Source organism: Manihot esculenta, chromosome 2, assembly GCF_001659605.2.
Source record: "Manihot esculenta cultivar AM560-2 chromosome 2, M.esculenta_v8, whole genome shotgun sequence".
In the NCBI taxonomy this organism is placed as follows: Eukaryota; Viridiplantae; Streptophyta; class Magnoliopsida; order Malpighiales; family Euphorbiaceae; genus Manihot; species Manihot esculenta.
The window spans coordinates 5,508,614-5,523,611 of NC_035162.2; the positions used below are offsets into that span (position 1 = coordinate 5,508,614).

At 39.7% G+C, this 14,998-nt stretch overlaps 1 long non-coding RNA gene across 1 annotated transcript; it reads left to right on the top strand.

The window, feature by feature from the left end:
* Positions 1-13,171: 13,171 nt before the first annotated feature.
* On the top strand, positions 13,172-14,004 carry LOC110609687. The gene is made up of 2 exons (XR_002487074.2): positions 13,172-13,632; positions 13,803-14,004. It is a non-coding gene; the product is annotated as an uncharacterized LOC110609687 (long non-coding RNA).
* The last annotated feature ends 994 nt before the right edge of the window (positions 14,005-14,998 follow it).

A 14,998-nucleotide genomic window follows, 5' to 3' on the forward strand; every position in this document is an offset into this window, starting at 1 on the left:
GGATAGTCTAGCGGAACCCGCCTTATGACCTGGTCTGGTGAAACCTGCCTTGTGGCCTCTTCTTGTCTCCTTAATTTTAAGAATACAATATGTGAAAATACCTCGTTAACTTTATTATTGAAAAAATTCCCTTATGTTACGAATCTACCGGGAGTGGGGAATCAATTGGCTCTCCCACTTGACTAGCTTATAGAACTTTGAAATGAATGAACTCTGGGACTTTTTAAGAGATCTTTTTCAACTTACCGAATTGGCAATTACATTTGTAGTCTTTTTATTTTCTCTTATCATCTCCTGGTCCTTCCGCTATGACATGTATGACCCGCACAGGCTCTCTATCTGGGGGTGATTTCAAGAGTTATTTCCTCGAGTTCAGGTCTCTTGTCTTTCTTGCTCTTCCTTGTGAATTTTCAAAGAGTGTCGTCATTTACCAACCTCTCGATCTCATCCTTTAGTTGTCGATATTCTTCTGTCGTATGACCATGATCTTCATAGAAATGATAGTACTTAGTCCTGTCTTGTTTCTCTGCTTTCTCGGAGTTGAGTTTGGGTAGCCACCAATTTTTGAATCATTTTTCCTAATCTACATTAAAATATGAGTCAATAAATTATCCAACGGAGTATAATTTTTACACTTACTTTGATCATCCCTCCTTCGAGATATGAGATAACTCATGTGATCTCCTTCATGTCCTCGCTTCTCAGGCTTTTGACTATGTTTTGGTTCGCCCACTTGTCCTCTTTCAATGCTTGGATTTCATCGCCCAACCTGATATACTTTTGAGCCTTGTCTATCAACTATTGATACGTCGCTGGCTTTTTAATTAAGGAATCTATAAATTTGACGTTGTATATTCCCTTTTTCAGTGCTTTACACTATCTCGTGATTTAACTCTTTCACCTATATGGTTTTAGCATTGAACCGTGAAATAAAACTCCTTAAAGACTCGCCCTCTTCTTAACAAATTTTCTGAAAGTCAGAGGAGAGTTTCTTGGGAGGTATGTGTAACGACCCGAAAACCGGTACCCCTCAGTAACGGTCCGAACCATCACTGGCACTAGGATCCAGATCGGCTTAAGGCCGCCGGGACCCGTAGTCAGCCAACTATACTCTCTGTGTACCTGATAAATCCCATTCATAATATAAAACAATACTCACAATCCTGTAAAACTCTGTAGGCTTAACCACTGCTACTCAGAAATGTCAATCTGAAATGGCCCTCAGGGCCTGTACCAGGGACTACTATCTGATGTGGTCCAGGGATTAACACAATCTGTAACACATCCCACTGGTATCTCATCGAAGCCATACATTAAGCCTAACTCACACATTTCTCATCAAGAAACGTAAAACAGGATTGTGTACAAGGGATGAATCACACATCACACTATAGCAGTGACACTAGGGAAAGCATAAGTCTATCCAGTATATGACAGTACATATCTATCTATTACATTACAACTAATATTTCAATTACATCATGTCCACTATCCTATTACAACATACATGCATGCATAACTGTCCTCTGTACTCTTGCTGACTTTGACTTCTCCTAGCTCTCTCAGAACCTGCAAAACTGGGGTCAAGGGAGTGGGATGAGCTCTAGAGCCCAGAGAGGAGGAACAATAAAAACAGTTCATTCATTACATGCTCTCATGAAATGCATCACATCACAAACATATCATCTCAAGGATGAACTTGTCACCATAGCCCTCTACATACATAATAGTATGTCCAACTGTGCCAGGGGCGATGAGGCCTCACCTGGACTACTCTGAAGTAACTCATATCATAACATGTCCAACTGTGCCAGGGGCGATTAGGCCTCACCTGGACTGCTCTGAGCTCTGATCTGACAGCCCAGCTGTCTCACTCATAGTACCAGGAGCGACCTGGACTAACCAGGGGCGACCTGGTATGGCTATCTCATGCCACAACTCTGTATTTGTGCTCTATCAAGGGCTAAGGATCATCCAACATTCATCCACACAAATATCAGCTTATGCAATGCAGCATATTCGTGGAATCTAATGCAATACAACCTAATACATAACATGGCATTTTATGATGCATGGATCATGCTAGATTCGTGTCATTTCGGAATGTAAAATAGTACAGTTAGTTCCACTCACCTGTAGCCTCTACTTGGCTACCTCTGGGCTACCTCTACCTCTGAAACAGCTACTACTGCTAAACACCTTGGTTCCTCGGGTCCAATCCTACAGTGGAGGACTCAAATGAGGTACCAAACATACTCTAACATAACTATGAACATCTCTCCAAAAACCCTCTAAAACATCACAAAACATGCAGGCAAAACAAGCAAAGGAAGGCTGGACAGGGCACCTTCGGCAGCACTTTCGGCGGCCGAATGTCTCCTCCAGAGACGAAAGTCAGGCATGTTCGGCGGCCTAACTTGGACTTTCGGGGGCCGAACCTGAGTTTAGCCAGAACTCAGTTTCGTGCACAAGGACGCCTGTCAGTCCCTCCATCACCTGTTCAGACCTCAACACATGCATTTAACCCTTCTAAAACATGCATAAACACTTCAACAAGCCTAAGGGAGCTTCACATAACTTTAAACTCCAACAAACAAGCTCACAAGACACACAGCAAACATAAAGGATTCATAAACCCTATGATGCACATCTCATGCAAACTCATGCCTAGCTCCCTTTTCCCTTTACAAAACTCATAAAAACATCATAAGAACCATGGATCAACACTTACCTCTTGAAGAACAAAGGCTGAGATGATCCAAACTCAAAGAGATGGAGAAACCAAGCTTCAAAAGCTTCAAACTCCAAAACCTTGTTTAAAGCTCACAACTCTTCAAAACAAGGGTAAAACTCATTACAACCGTGAAAGATGTGAAGAAAAACCATGAAAATACTTTAAGGAGATCAAGACCTCACCTAGGTCAGAAGGAGAGAAGAAACCTCCTCCTTTTTCTGCCACTCGGTGCCCTTATAGATGAGCAACCGCCTCAGGTTCGGCTGCCGAATTGCATGCAAAACTATGCAACCTTCGAGGGCCGAACATAACCTTCGGGGGCCGAAACTAGGGAACTTTAGGCGGCCGAACTTAACCTTAGGGGGCCGAACATGGCAAAATGCCTCCTTGGCCATATCTCTTCAAAACTCAATCCTTTTCTACGCTAAACCTTTAAAACCACTTGAAAATATTTTAGAAAACTTTCTCTTACCCTTCCAGAGACCTCTGACATCCTCGAACTCCCCCGGACGGTAGGAATTCCGATGTCTGAATCTAGCCGGGTATTACATTTTTCCCTCCTTTAAAAACATTCGTCCTCGAATGTTAAAACAACAACAATAAACATACAGGGAAACAAGAAGAAAGCCTACCATCGATCTCTACAAAGAGACACAGATACCCCTGGAGTAAAACTCCCGGGTTGGCTATACTGTCTGACTTTGCTGACCCTTCACTGCTTAAGCTGTGTCTACACTGAGTGTTTACCACTCTTGCTTGTACACAAACGACCTGACTCTTTCATCTGGCTACTAACTTTTCTTTTCTTTGCCTTTTCTCAGCTTATTCACACTCTTCTGGTTATACTAACCTTTACTTCTCTTTACTTATCACTTCTGTCAGTACACAACAACTGACTTGCATCTTTCATCTGCCTACGGATCTTCCTTTCTCTTTGATGCTTCTCGGCTTTATAACTCTACGGAAATGCTAGATGACTTGGCTATCACGTTTTCTCTCTCTACTTACTTTCGATGTTATATTGTGACACATCACAATGAAACAGACATGCCCTGAAATTGCACTCAGCTTACAGAACTTGACCTCTATGCCATGTTCTCTGAAAATCTACAACATTTCGTAGATAACGGGCATGCTTCTCTGTTTCTCTAAACTATTCTACGATTTTGCTGCGCACTCTGATCCTTGCCCGCTTTTCTTCTTCTTTACTATACTGGCTTCTTCTCTTTTGATCCCTTTTAACTACACTGGACTATCTCTAGAGAGCTCGCTAGCTCTCTAGCTTAGCTGTTTCTATAGGCTCAACTGATAAGCGACTTCTGACTGAGGGCAGCTCACATCGCAGTTGCCTCACCCAGTAGATACTGTCTGGTATACTCAGAGTCGCTGAGCAGGTTTACCCCTTATTGCGGGTTTAGACTCTTCACTATGATCAAGATGTCAGTTTTCTAACTTTCGACATATAGTTCCCAACTCTCAGATCTCTTCTAGAAAACCACTAGCTTCTACTAGCTGGTCCTATAGCTCATCCATTTTACATGGAAACACCTGTCCTGGTAGTGCTTTTGTGCAACTACTCACAGTCGTTACAAAATTTCAAGGTTTCATCCTTCGTTTCTCATACTGACACTGGACCATTCCAGGATGAGGTACGAGGTCGGATATAACCTTTCTCTACCAAGCTTCTCTATCCTATGCTGACTAGGCTCTCTCTGCAGGTGCCATTCTGTAGGGTAGAAGGAAAGAAATGGTTCCGCGTCCAGACACCACTTCTATTCCACACTCTGACTCCCTGACAGATGGTAAACCTGACAGCTCGTCTGGGAAAAACATTTAGAACTTGCTAGCAACGGGCACTGAGGCTGATTCCCTGATCTGACTCCTAAACGCGCTCACAAGAGTTAGAACCCTCTGATACCCTTTCCTGTGTACCGTTGAGCCTACTGGGCTGACATCAAATCTCTAGGCACCTATACTCTGTCCCTTTCAAGGACTCTCTCTGATCCATCTTAGCCTCTGAACTCTCTTACCTTGTCTCTACAGACACAGACACAAGTAGTACAATGAGTAAGTAGCCAATCCGCCCTAGAATGACATCAACTAGTCAACTCTAGAACCATAAGGTCAGCTGGATAGTCTCTACTCACTCCAACCGCTAAACTGCTCTGACTGACTGACTCTGCCTCAGATGGATCATACTCGGGTCCACTAACCCAGAGCAAAATACTCTAAGCCTAGAAGTCATTCAACCCACTCGCGTCACAGCTCACTAAGTCACAAGGAAGTAGGCACACGCGGGTTCAAAACAAAGCATACACATCCGAACATCCACAAGTGAACATACCTGACGTCACTGTGTTCGATGTGATAGTTTCCTACTGAGTCAGAGTGAAGATCCGAACTATAGGTAACGGACCTTCTCTCGGGAACGTACTAATGAAAAGGCTAACCCTTTCCTCTGCCTCAATTTAGCACCGAATCCCAGAGTAAACTGAAAGCTCCTCCTGAACGTACCCTGAGTCTTACTCGTTTCTTTCTCTATTTCATTCTAGTTTGCGTATTCTTTTTCTTTCTTTTGTTTTGTTACTCTGATCTATGACACTTACTTTTTTCTTACTCTTATTCTTTTCTTACTCTGTTCTTTGACTGATTTCTTATACTGGAGGGCTGCACTCAGAGATGAGAGATCACCCCTATACCTGGATAAAAAGCATCTCATAGCACCACTCTCGAATATCTTTCCTGGTTCACTATCTCGCTATTCCTCATTTAGCTTTTCCTATCTCTCGCACTCTCCTTACCATTCTTCGTTCTCACTCTCTTCGTTTAGCGGGTGGTACACTTGATGACTTGTCTGGGTCCTATCGATAACTTGTCTCTGGCTGTGGGCACTACAACTGTTCCCCTTCTAATCTGACTAACTACGCTGTTCTCTGACACAAGCAAGAAACCTATGATAACCTCTCCTAAACAGCGTAAGAGCCTCTAGGGCTGATAGCAAACTTCTAGGCAGCTCTACTTTGTCCCCTCACACATTACCTGTGATCCATCCATCCTGGTCTAAGCCTGACTAATCTGCCTCCGCTATCGAAGGTAGTACGATGAGTAGCTAGTCCATCCACCCCTAGAATGACATCAACCAGTCACTCTAGAACCACAAGGTCAGCTGGAAGGCACCTACTCAAAACTCGCACTCAACTCTATTGGCAGACTAACTCTGCCACTGACGGATCACACTTGAGTCTATTGACCCAAAGAGGACATTCTAATCCCAGAAGTTATCAAACCCATACTCTCGACGGCTCTCACGGCCCTAAGGAAAGCGAAACATCAGAGTCACTATGAACAAACACATCAAAACATATGGAAGTGAAACGTACCTGTCACTGCCAGGTCCGATGTGTCAGCCTCCTGCTGCGTCAAAGCGAAGATCCGTGCTGGTACTGATGGATCTTCCCCTGGGGAACCTGTGGAAGAAGGAGTGATCCCGCTCCTTCTGCCTCTGCCCTGCGCCATGGCTAGAGCTTCTGGCTGAGCCACTCTGTCTGAGACTGTTTGCTGGGACTGTGTTATCAAAGTCGCGGTGGAACACTCACGTGCTATGTGCCCCTCCTGTCCGCACCTGAAACATGCTGTTGTCCCTACTAAACAGACTCCTTTGTGCGACCTACCGCACCTCGGACATTTTGAGGTATTCAAACCAGAACTCGAACCCTCACCTATTCCCAGACCAGACTTTATCTGCTTCCAGAACTTATTCTTCTTTGATCGTCTGAGGCCTCTACCTCCCTTCTTCCTTTCTATACCAGCCTCGTGCAGAGGGGAGAGATTCACATCACTTGTCCCTGCAAGTTTGGCACTAGCTTCTCTCTTCTGTGCCATATCTACTATATCATGGAACCTCTTCCTTGCGCTATCTGGAAAAGCCCCTTCGGCAAACTCTGTTGCAAACTGTTCCCAGGATAATCTTTCTACCCTCGGGTTCACATACTGGTTGAACCATTCCCTTGCCTTTTCACATTTCAAGGTGACCCCTGCCATCTGAATGGCTCTACTCTCACTGGCTCCCAACTCATCAGTTATTATCTTGACCGTTCTGAGATACTCAACAGGGTCATCACCAGTCTCAAACTTGGGAATATCTAACCGTAAATAATCTGTCAGCTGCACCATACGTTCTCCAGGTGAACTAAGCTTAGGTGTTTGGATGACTGGGGCTACTGGTTCTACTGGTGGTAGAGGAGGTGTAACTTGCCCTGGGTTAGGGTTTACTGACCTTGGGTAACAAAAGAAGGGTGGACACATGGTATACTGTGGATATGATGGTGGATATGGCGGATAAAAGGGAGGATAGGGCATAAAGGTAGGATATGGGTGATACCTAGGAAACTCTGCTGTATCTTTCATCGGGTACTCAGCCCCCCACTGGTAAGGTGGATACTGAGGTGGAACAAATCTCGAGGCCTGAGTGCCTCCTTGGGACTCACCCATATCTCCTCCTAATCCGCTCATACCAAAGCCGCCCTCTCTACTCTGGTCATCCTCCTCTCTTTCTCTCATAAGCCCTGACATACCACTCTGGACAACTCCCCTTCTACTCTCCTCAACAGACCTTCTAGGGTCCCTTGATGTACCTTCTCTGCTTACACTATCTGATGTTGCCCTTTGCAGAACGGGGAGGTGAGCATCCATGTCCTCATCCTCCGGCGGAGCTCCAGTCAATCTACCAGATCGACGAGTTCCTCTCATCCTGCCTCTGTAAAGCACAACAGCACACAAAAATATCATCACATGATCCATGTGAGAACACATGAATCCTTAGCACAGATCAAACATATTCATAGCACATGTTGCTCATCATGGCATTTCACATCATCATGCAAGACAGGACTCCACATCCTATCCTAGTGGACATGATCTTAACTTATTGTGCTTTCCCTCCTATACAAGACACGACCTCTTTCCGATGTGGGCTATCCCAACACACCGTACTCTTGAGGCCCTACGCTCTGATACCAATCTGTAACGACCCAAAAACCGGTACCCCTCAGTAACGGTCCGAACCATCACTGGCACTAGGATCCAGATCGGCTTAAGGCCGCCGGGACCCGTAGTCAGCCAACTATACTCTCTGTGTACCTGATAAATCCCATTCATAATATAAAACAATACTCACAATCCTGTAAAACTCTGTAGGCTTAACCACTGCTACTCAGAAATGTCAATCTGAAATGGCCCTCAGGGCCTGTACCAGGGACTACTATCTGCTGTGGTCCAGGGATTAACACAATCTGTAACACATCCCACTGGTATCTCATCGAAGCCATACATTAAGCCTAACTCACACATTTCTCATCAAGAAACGTAAAACAGGATTGTGTACAAGGGATGAATCACACATCACACTATAGCAGTGACACTAGGGAAAGCATAAGTCTATCCAGTATATGACAGTACATATCTATCTATTACATTACAACTAATATTTCAATTACATCATGTCCACTATCCTATTACAACATACATGCATGCATAACTGTCCTCTGTACTCTTGCTGACTTTGACTTCTCCTAGCTCTCTCAGAACCTGCAAAACTGGGGTCAAGGGAGTGGGATGAGCTCTAGAGCCCAGAGAGGAGGAACAATAAAAACAGTTCATTCATTACATGCTCTCATGAAATGCATCACATCACAAACATATCATCTCAAGGATGAACTTGTCACCATAGCCCTCTACATACATAATAGTATGTCCAACTGTGCCAGGGGCGATGAGGCCTCACCTGGACTACTCTGAAGTAACTCATATCATAACATGTCCAACTGTGCCAGGGGCGATTAGGCCTCACCTGGACTGCTCTGAGCTCTGATCTGACAGCCCAGCTGTCTCACTCATAGTACCAGGAGCGACCTGGACTAACCAGGGGCGACCTGGTATGGCTATCTCATGCCACAACTCTGTATTTGTGCTCTATCAAGGGCTAAGGATCATCCAACATTCATCCACACAAATATCAGCTTATGCAATGCAGCATATTCGTGGAATCTAATGCAATACAACCTAATACATAACATGGCATTTTATGATGCATGGATCATGCTAGATTCGTGTCATTTCGGAATGTAAAATAGTACAGTTAGTTCCACTCACCTGTAGCCTCTACTTGGCTACCTCTGGGCTACCTCTACCTCTGAAACAGCTACTACTGCTAAACACCTTGGTTCCTCGGGTCCAATCCTACAGTGGAGGACTCAAATGAGGTACCAAACATACTCTAACATAACTATGAACATCTCTCCAAAAACCCTCTAAAACATCACAAAACATGCAGGCAAAACAAGCAAAGGAAGGCTGGACAGGGCACCTTCGGCAGCACTTTCGGCGGCCGAATGTCTCCTCCAGAGACGAAAGTCAGGCATGTTCGGCGGCCTAACTTGGACTTTCGGGGGCCGAACCTGAGTTTAGCCAGAACTCAGTTTCGTGCACAAGGACGCCTGTCAGTCCCTCCATCACCTGTTCAGACCTCAACACATGCATTTAACCCTTCTAAAACATGCATAAACACTTCAACAAGCCTAAGGGAGCTTCACATAACTTTAAACTCCAACAAACAAGCTCACAAGACACACAGCAAACATAAAGGATTCATAAACCCTATGATGCACATCTCATGCAAACTCATGCCTAGCTCCCTTTTCCCTTTACAAAACTCATAAAAACATCATAAGAACCATGGATCAACACTTACCTCTTGAAGAACAAAGGCTGAGATGATCCAAACTCAAAGAGATGGAGAAACCAAGCTTCAAAAGCTTCAAACTCCAAAACCTTGTTTAAAGCTCACAACTCTTCAAAACAAGGGTAAAACTCATTACAACCGTGAAAGATGTGAAGAAAAACCATGAAAATACTTTAAGGAGATCAAGACCTCACCTAGGTCAGAAGGAGAGAAGAAACCTCCTCCTTTTTCTGCCACTCGGTGCCCTTATAGATGAGCAACCGCCTCAGGTTCGGCTGCCGAATTGCATGCAAAACTATGCAACCTTCGGGGGCCGAACATAACCTTCGGGGGCCGAAACTAGGGAACTTTAGGCGGCCGAACTTAACCTTAGGGGGCCGAACATGGCAAAATGCCTCCTTGGCCATATCTCTTCAAAACTCAATCCTTTTCTACGCTAAACCTTTAAAACCACTTGAAAATATTTTAGAAAACTTTCTCTTACCCTTCCAGAGACCTCTGACATCCTCGAACTCCCCCGGACGGTAGGAATTCCGATGTCTGAATCTAGCCGGGTATTACAGTATGCATGTGATAAATCTGAATTTAAATAACGTAGCAAACTATGTAAAGTTTTGAATTAAACCTGGGCTCAGATGTTGGTGCCATTTCTGAGCCAAACTTGTGAGTGTTGATGGAAACACTCGGCATAACACAAAATCGTTGATATCTTAAAGCTGCATGGTTGTCTTGAAGATTGACAGATGACTTCTAGGGTCTACCGTTTTGTCATACTTGTCCAAGCTAGGCAGCTTAAACTTGGTTGAAAAGGTTTCTGCCTGGATTTCTTCCAAAAGAGGTGAGGCGCCTTCTAGGTCAAAGTCCTCCTCTTGTTCTTTTTGGTACCTTTGTACAAGTCGTACTAGTTTCCAATCGATGCCTTTTGGAGCTTCGTCTAATTTGTCTTTGGACTCGACCTTTTCCTCTAAGTTGCATTTTGACCGCTTCTATCTGAATCCTTGGAGTATCTACAGAAGCTTCCTCTCTCCTTTTGGGAGCCATGTTTGATACCTCCTCCCGAGTCTTATACTGCTTGAGAGTAGCCTGCAGCATTCGGATGTACTGGAGTATCTGTTATTATTTAAATTATTGAGGTTTGCTTCATTAACCATTGGGGGTGTATTTTCTTTATTGTCAGGAGTGGAAGAGACGATGGCACCCTCGTTGGTAGCAATATTAGTAGTAGCTTATGAACTACCAACTATTTAGAGAGTGAAGGGAGAGAGAAAGGTTTCTCTTCGAGAAAATGAGTGGGAGACCAGATGCAACCCAAATGACTAGAAAGGACGAAAACAAATGGTGTTGCTGATATTAGATTGATAACATGGCCAAAATGGAGCTGCACTTTGATTGATTAGAACTTACAAGGAAGAGAAAGTGAGGTGGTGGTGGGTACCCACAGCAGCCAATCCGACGCTTAAGTCAGTATCTTGAAGAGTAAAGAGAATGTAATAAATTGTTTAGAGTTTTTATGTTAGAGAATAGCATACATTTTCTTATGTGATTCTTCTCCTTATATACTATAAGATGGTGGAAATGAATATAGAATTTTCCGATAATTCGACGATAATGTGGTTAGTTACTTGATAACAGATATTGTCAATTAATAAATAGGTGATCCCGTAATTACAGGCGTAATGGAAATACGCTAAACTGTGCTTATTAATGCTAGCATAGTGCCGAGGCTCTTCTTGCTGAGGGAATGACGAGTTTTAATAATGATTCGAGTGTCCGTGTGTCTGGATTTTCTTTCATCGGGATAGATCACCTTTTCTATTTATCCGATTTTTACTTTTGTGAACTTATTTCGTGGTGAGAATTTACGGCCTACTTTAGATAGTTGTTATGTAACATCAAGAATCATGAAATTGCTCAACAATTCATGACGAAAACATCAATCTTCTCCTGCTGAATCCAATAATGCATCTGAAATTGATGTGAGAGTTTTAACATTTAACAAGTCTCATGATCTACATCTTAATTCGTTTACGAGTACTATCATTCATTACCACCTTTTGTCTTGCGTTTTAACTGTTAGCCATTACAAAAGCATAATCTCTGTGGGCCTTGCTGAAATCAATGGTGGAAAAAGGGTAGCTGATGGCAACCAATCATCTAATTAATCTTACGATTGATTATCCATTAAACAAATGTATTCATGTCTTTTACATGAGATTAATTTTGAAATATATTTTCTTTTTTTTTCTCATTATAACCATAGGATTTTGAAGTATGTTTTGTTTTAATTAGATAAAGATAAGCAAATAATGGATCATCCTCTTTCAGTCACATGATACATGAAGTATTAAAGTTCACCAAATTTAAAATTCTTAATTTTTTAAATAAGTTATAAATTTTCACATAGCTTTAATTATTGCAATTTTATTAGCATAGGTAAACATATATAATATATTTTTTTAAAAAAAATAAAAAAATATTATTTTTTGAAAAGAAAAAGGGGGTGGGGGGGACAATGTGCTGTCTAGCTGTAGAGCAACTGAAAATATGTAGAACGTGAGAGAGAAAAATATTTGCAAAATCCAAAAAAGGTAAAAGAAAAGTGAAAACATCTTTGCATGAAATTCTTTGAAGGGGACAAAGTGTTTGGCCAAATCGTCAAAAAAGCTTATTTCTCACGCAGGCGTCAGGAATCTTTTTTTTCTTTTGCCTACCTCATCTTCCTTAATTCCATTACACATTTAGTCCCTTTTATTTTTATTTTTACCACTACACCCCTTGTCTTCTTCCAATTACAATGTTTCCTTCCTTTTCCTCATTCTTACAAATTCTATGATTTATTTAATCCAATAAATTTCTCAACTTATATTTTTCTACTTTACGCAACGCTCTTTGTATTTACATTCCTTTATTTGACATTAATTTATTAAATATTTAAATTAAAATCAATATCTATTAAATTTTTATATTTATAAAATTTATAATGATTAAACATGAATTAAGATGATGTGATTTATATTCAATATATTAATTCTAAATAATATAGAGATATAAATGAAGTTTTAATTAAAAAAAAGATAAATATTAAAGAAATATGATCTGACCGACTATATTGTATTAGAATGAAAGTGATGACTGCTGGATCTTAACGATTCGAGGTAAAATCAAGTAAAAAAATAAATAAAGTTGGTCCAAAGTTTACGAAACCTCTTAAGCTAATCAATCCAATATCTCAAGTTCCGATCCAAATACATGGGGCAGGTTGGGTCCCCGTGAACTCAGGTCCAGCGGAAAAAAATTTAATTCGGTGATGTGACGTAAGGAGAGATAGTACGTCCAGTCACTTCACAGTCCTTTTCGCATGTGCGTCGAGAGAATTAAATGGTTGTCTAGCGTAGAGAGGACACATTCGTACATACGAACCTGAGCGACAGAAACATGTGATATTGTAGCAGACGATAAAATAAAAGGAATAAAAGGTAGAAGAGTTTTTCTCTCCATCTAAATTCACACTAAAATCTTATTTTCTGATATTTTATTTTCTGGATCTCAAGATATGGGAGGCAAAAAATTGATTATTAATTATTCGCATCAGACCCTTCTTGCTTTTTTATCCAGGAACAAAAATCAATGAATTATAAAAAGGAAGGGGGGAGGTGTCAATCAACGCAAACAATAGAAGAATTATGGCCCAGAAAGCAAAAACCCACAGGTGTAGGAGCATGCAGGAAAATTAAAAAGAAAAAGTATATAGGTAAAAGTAAAAAAATCATAAAGTTGAAAGTTAGGTTTGTCCTTTGGGTCAGGATTGATTGATATATAAATAGCGCTGCGGTGAAGTTGTAGAACTAAGAAGAAACAATAAAGAAGGAGAAGGGGGAGAGGGAGATAGAGAGCTACTGGAAGTTGTAGGAATGGGCGGTTTGGGAAAAAATCATATACATAAATACGATAACAGATTACGTCGAAAATCAAATTAAGTGTATACAAGTTTTCTTCCCAATGTCGCCCATTCCGATGATTTCCAGAAGCTCCTCCCTTTCCCTTCTGTTCTCTGCGATACTCTTTCCCTACTCTATATCCATCACTTTTCAATTCTTAATTTTCTTATGTTTTCTTTGATCGATTGAGATCATTAATCAGTTTCTTTACCATGTTGCAGGTGCAAGAAGCTTTAGGGCAAATACTTTTTAATTATATGGAATGAATTTAATTTATTTGAATTTTGTTATTACTGTTATAGTTCAATATATATTCTTTTGATTGATTCGTAAGATCAAGTATAATTGTGGCTGATGAATGATGATTGTACTGACGTTTTGGTTGGTTTAGGCTGAAAGACAAGCTTATCTAAGAAATTCCACACTCCATCAGATCATTGATCTTGCAGATCAGGGAACTGGGAATGCGAAGGTCTCAGGATTTACGGCATGGCTACCTCTATTTTCCATTTATTTATTATTATTATTATGCACAATTGCAGTAATTTCCTCTTTGTACTTTCTATATGTGATAAATAAATTTTATTGATGAATTTTTTTGTGTTTTTGTTGATTGATCATCCATAAAGTTTGAATTCAAAATTTTATCAACATGTTTAGCATCGTCTAAATTAAATTAATATCTTATTTAATTAGAATAATTTTAAATAATTTATTTATTGATAACTTTTTAAATTTCTTAGAAAGTTTGATTAATTTTTTTAAACTAAACTAGATTTAAAATAAATAAAAAAATTACCATTGAATTTTTTGATTTTTTATAAAATATTTAAATTATTTTAATATTTTTGTACGGAAATAACATTCTAATGATTAAATTATATTAAGCTTAATTTTTAATTAATATATTGAAAGATATAAATTTTTGTTGCCGACAGTTTTAAATATGCTAAAATGAGTCTCTAAAAGTATCCCAAAAATTTACTTAAGGCTGTCGCATAGTCTTAGACAGCTAAGGATTACTCTTTAATCTCATAATTTTTGTATATTGTATTTTTTTATAATAAATATTTTATTAACTATATTTATTTTTAAAATATTTAATTTTATTAAATATTAAAATTTTATTTATTCACAAAGAATAATTTTTATTTGAAAAATATTTTTTATGAAAATTTTTTTAAAAAATATTTTTTAATCTAATAACTTATTTTTTATTTTATTTTAAAAATAAAATATATTGAAAATTTATATATATATATATATAGTTTAATAGAATTTCAAAATATAAAAAATAATTTTCACATTTCAACAGAGAATTTTCTTTAAAATAATTTAATTTTTTTAATAAAAAATATTTTTCATTAATTAAAGTTTTTAAATGTAAATATAAAAAATATTTTTTATTAATTAAATTTTTAGTGAAACAAACAGAATTAAGAGGTATTTTGATTATTCATTTAAAAATATAATAATTAATAAAAAATAAAATTTTAACAATCAATTTATATATTAATTATAATGTAAAAAAGATAATTGATAATAATTTTAGAATAGGAGAATGAGGAAATAGCTGATACATGGCAT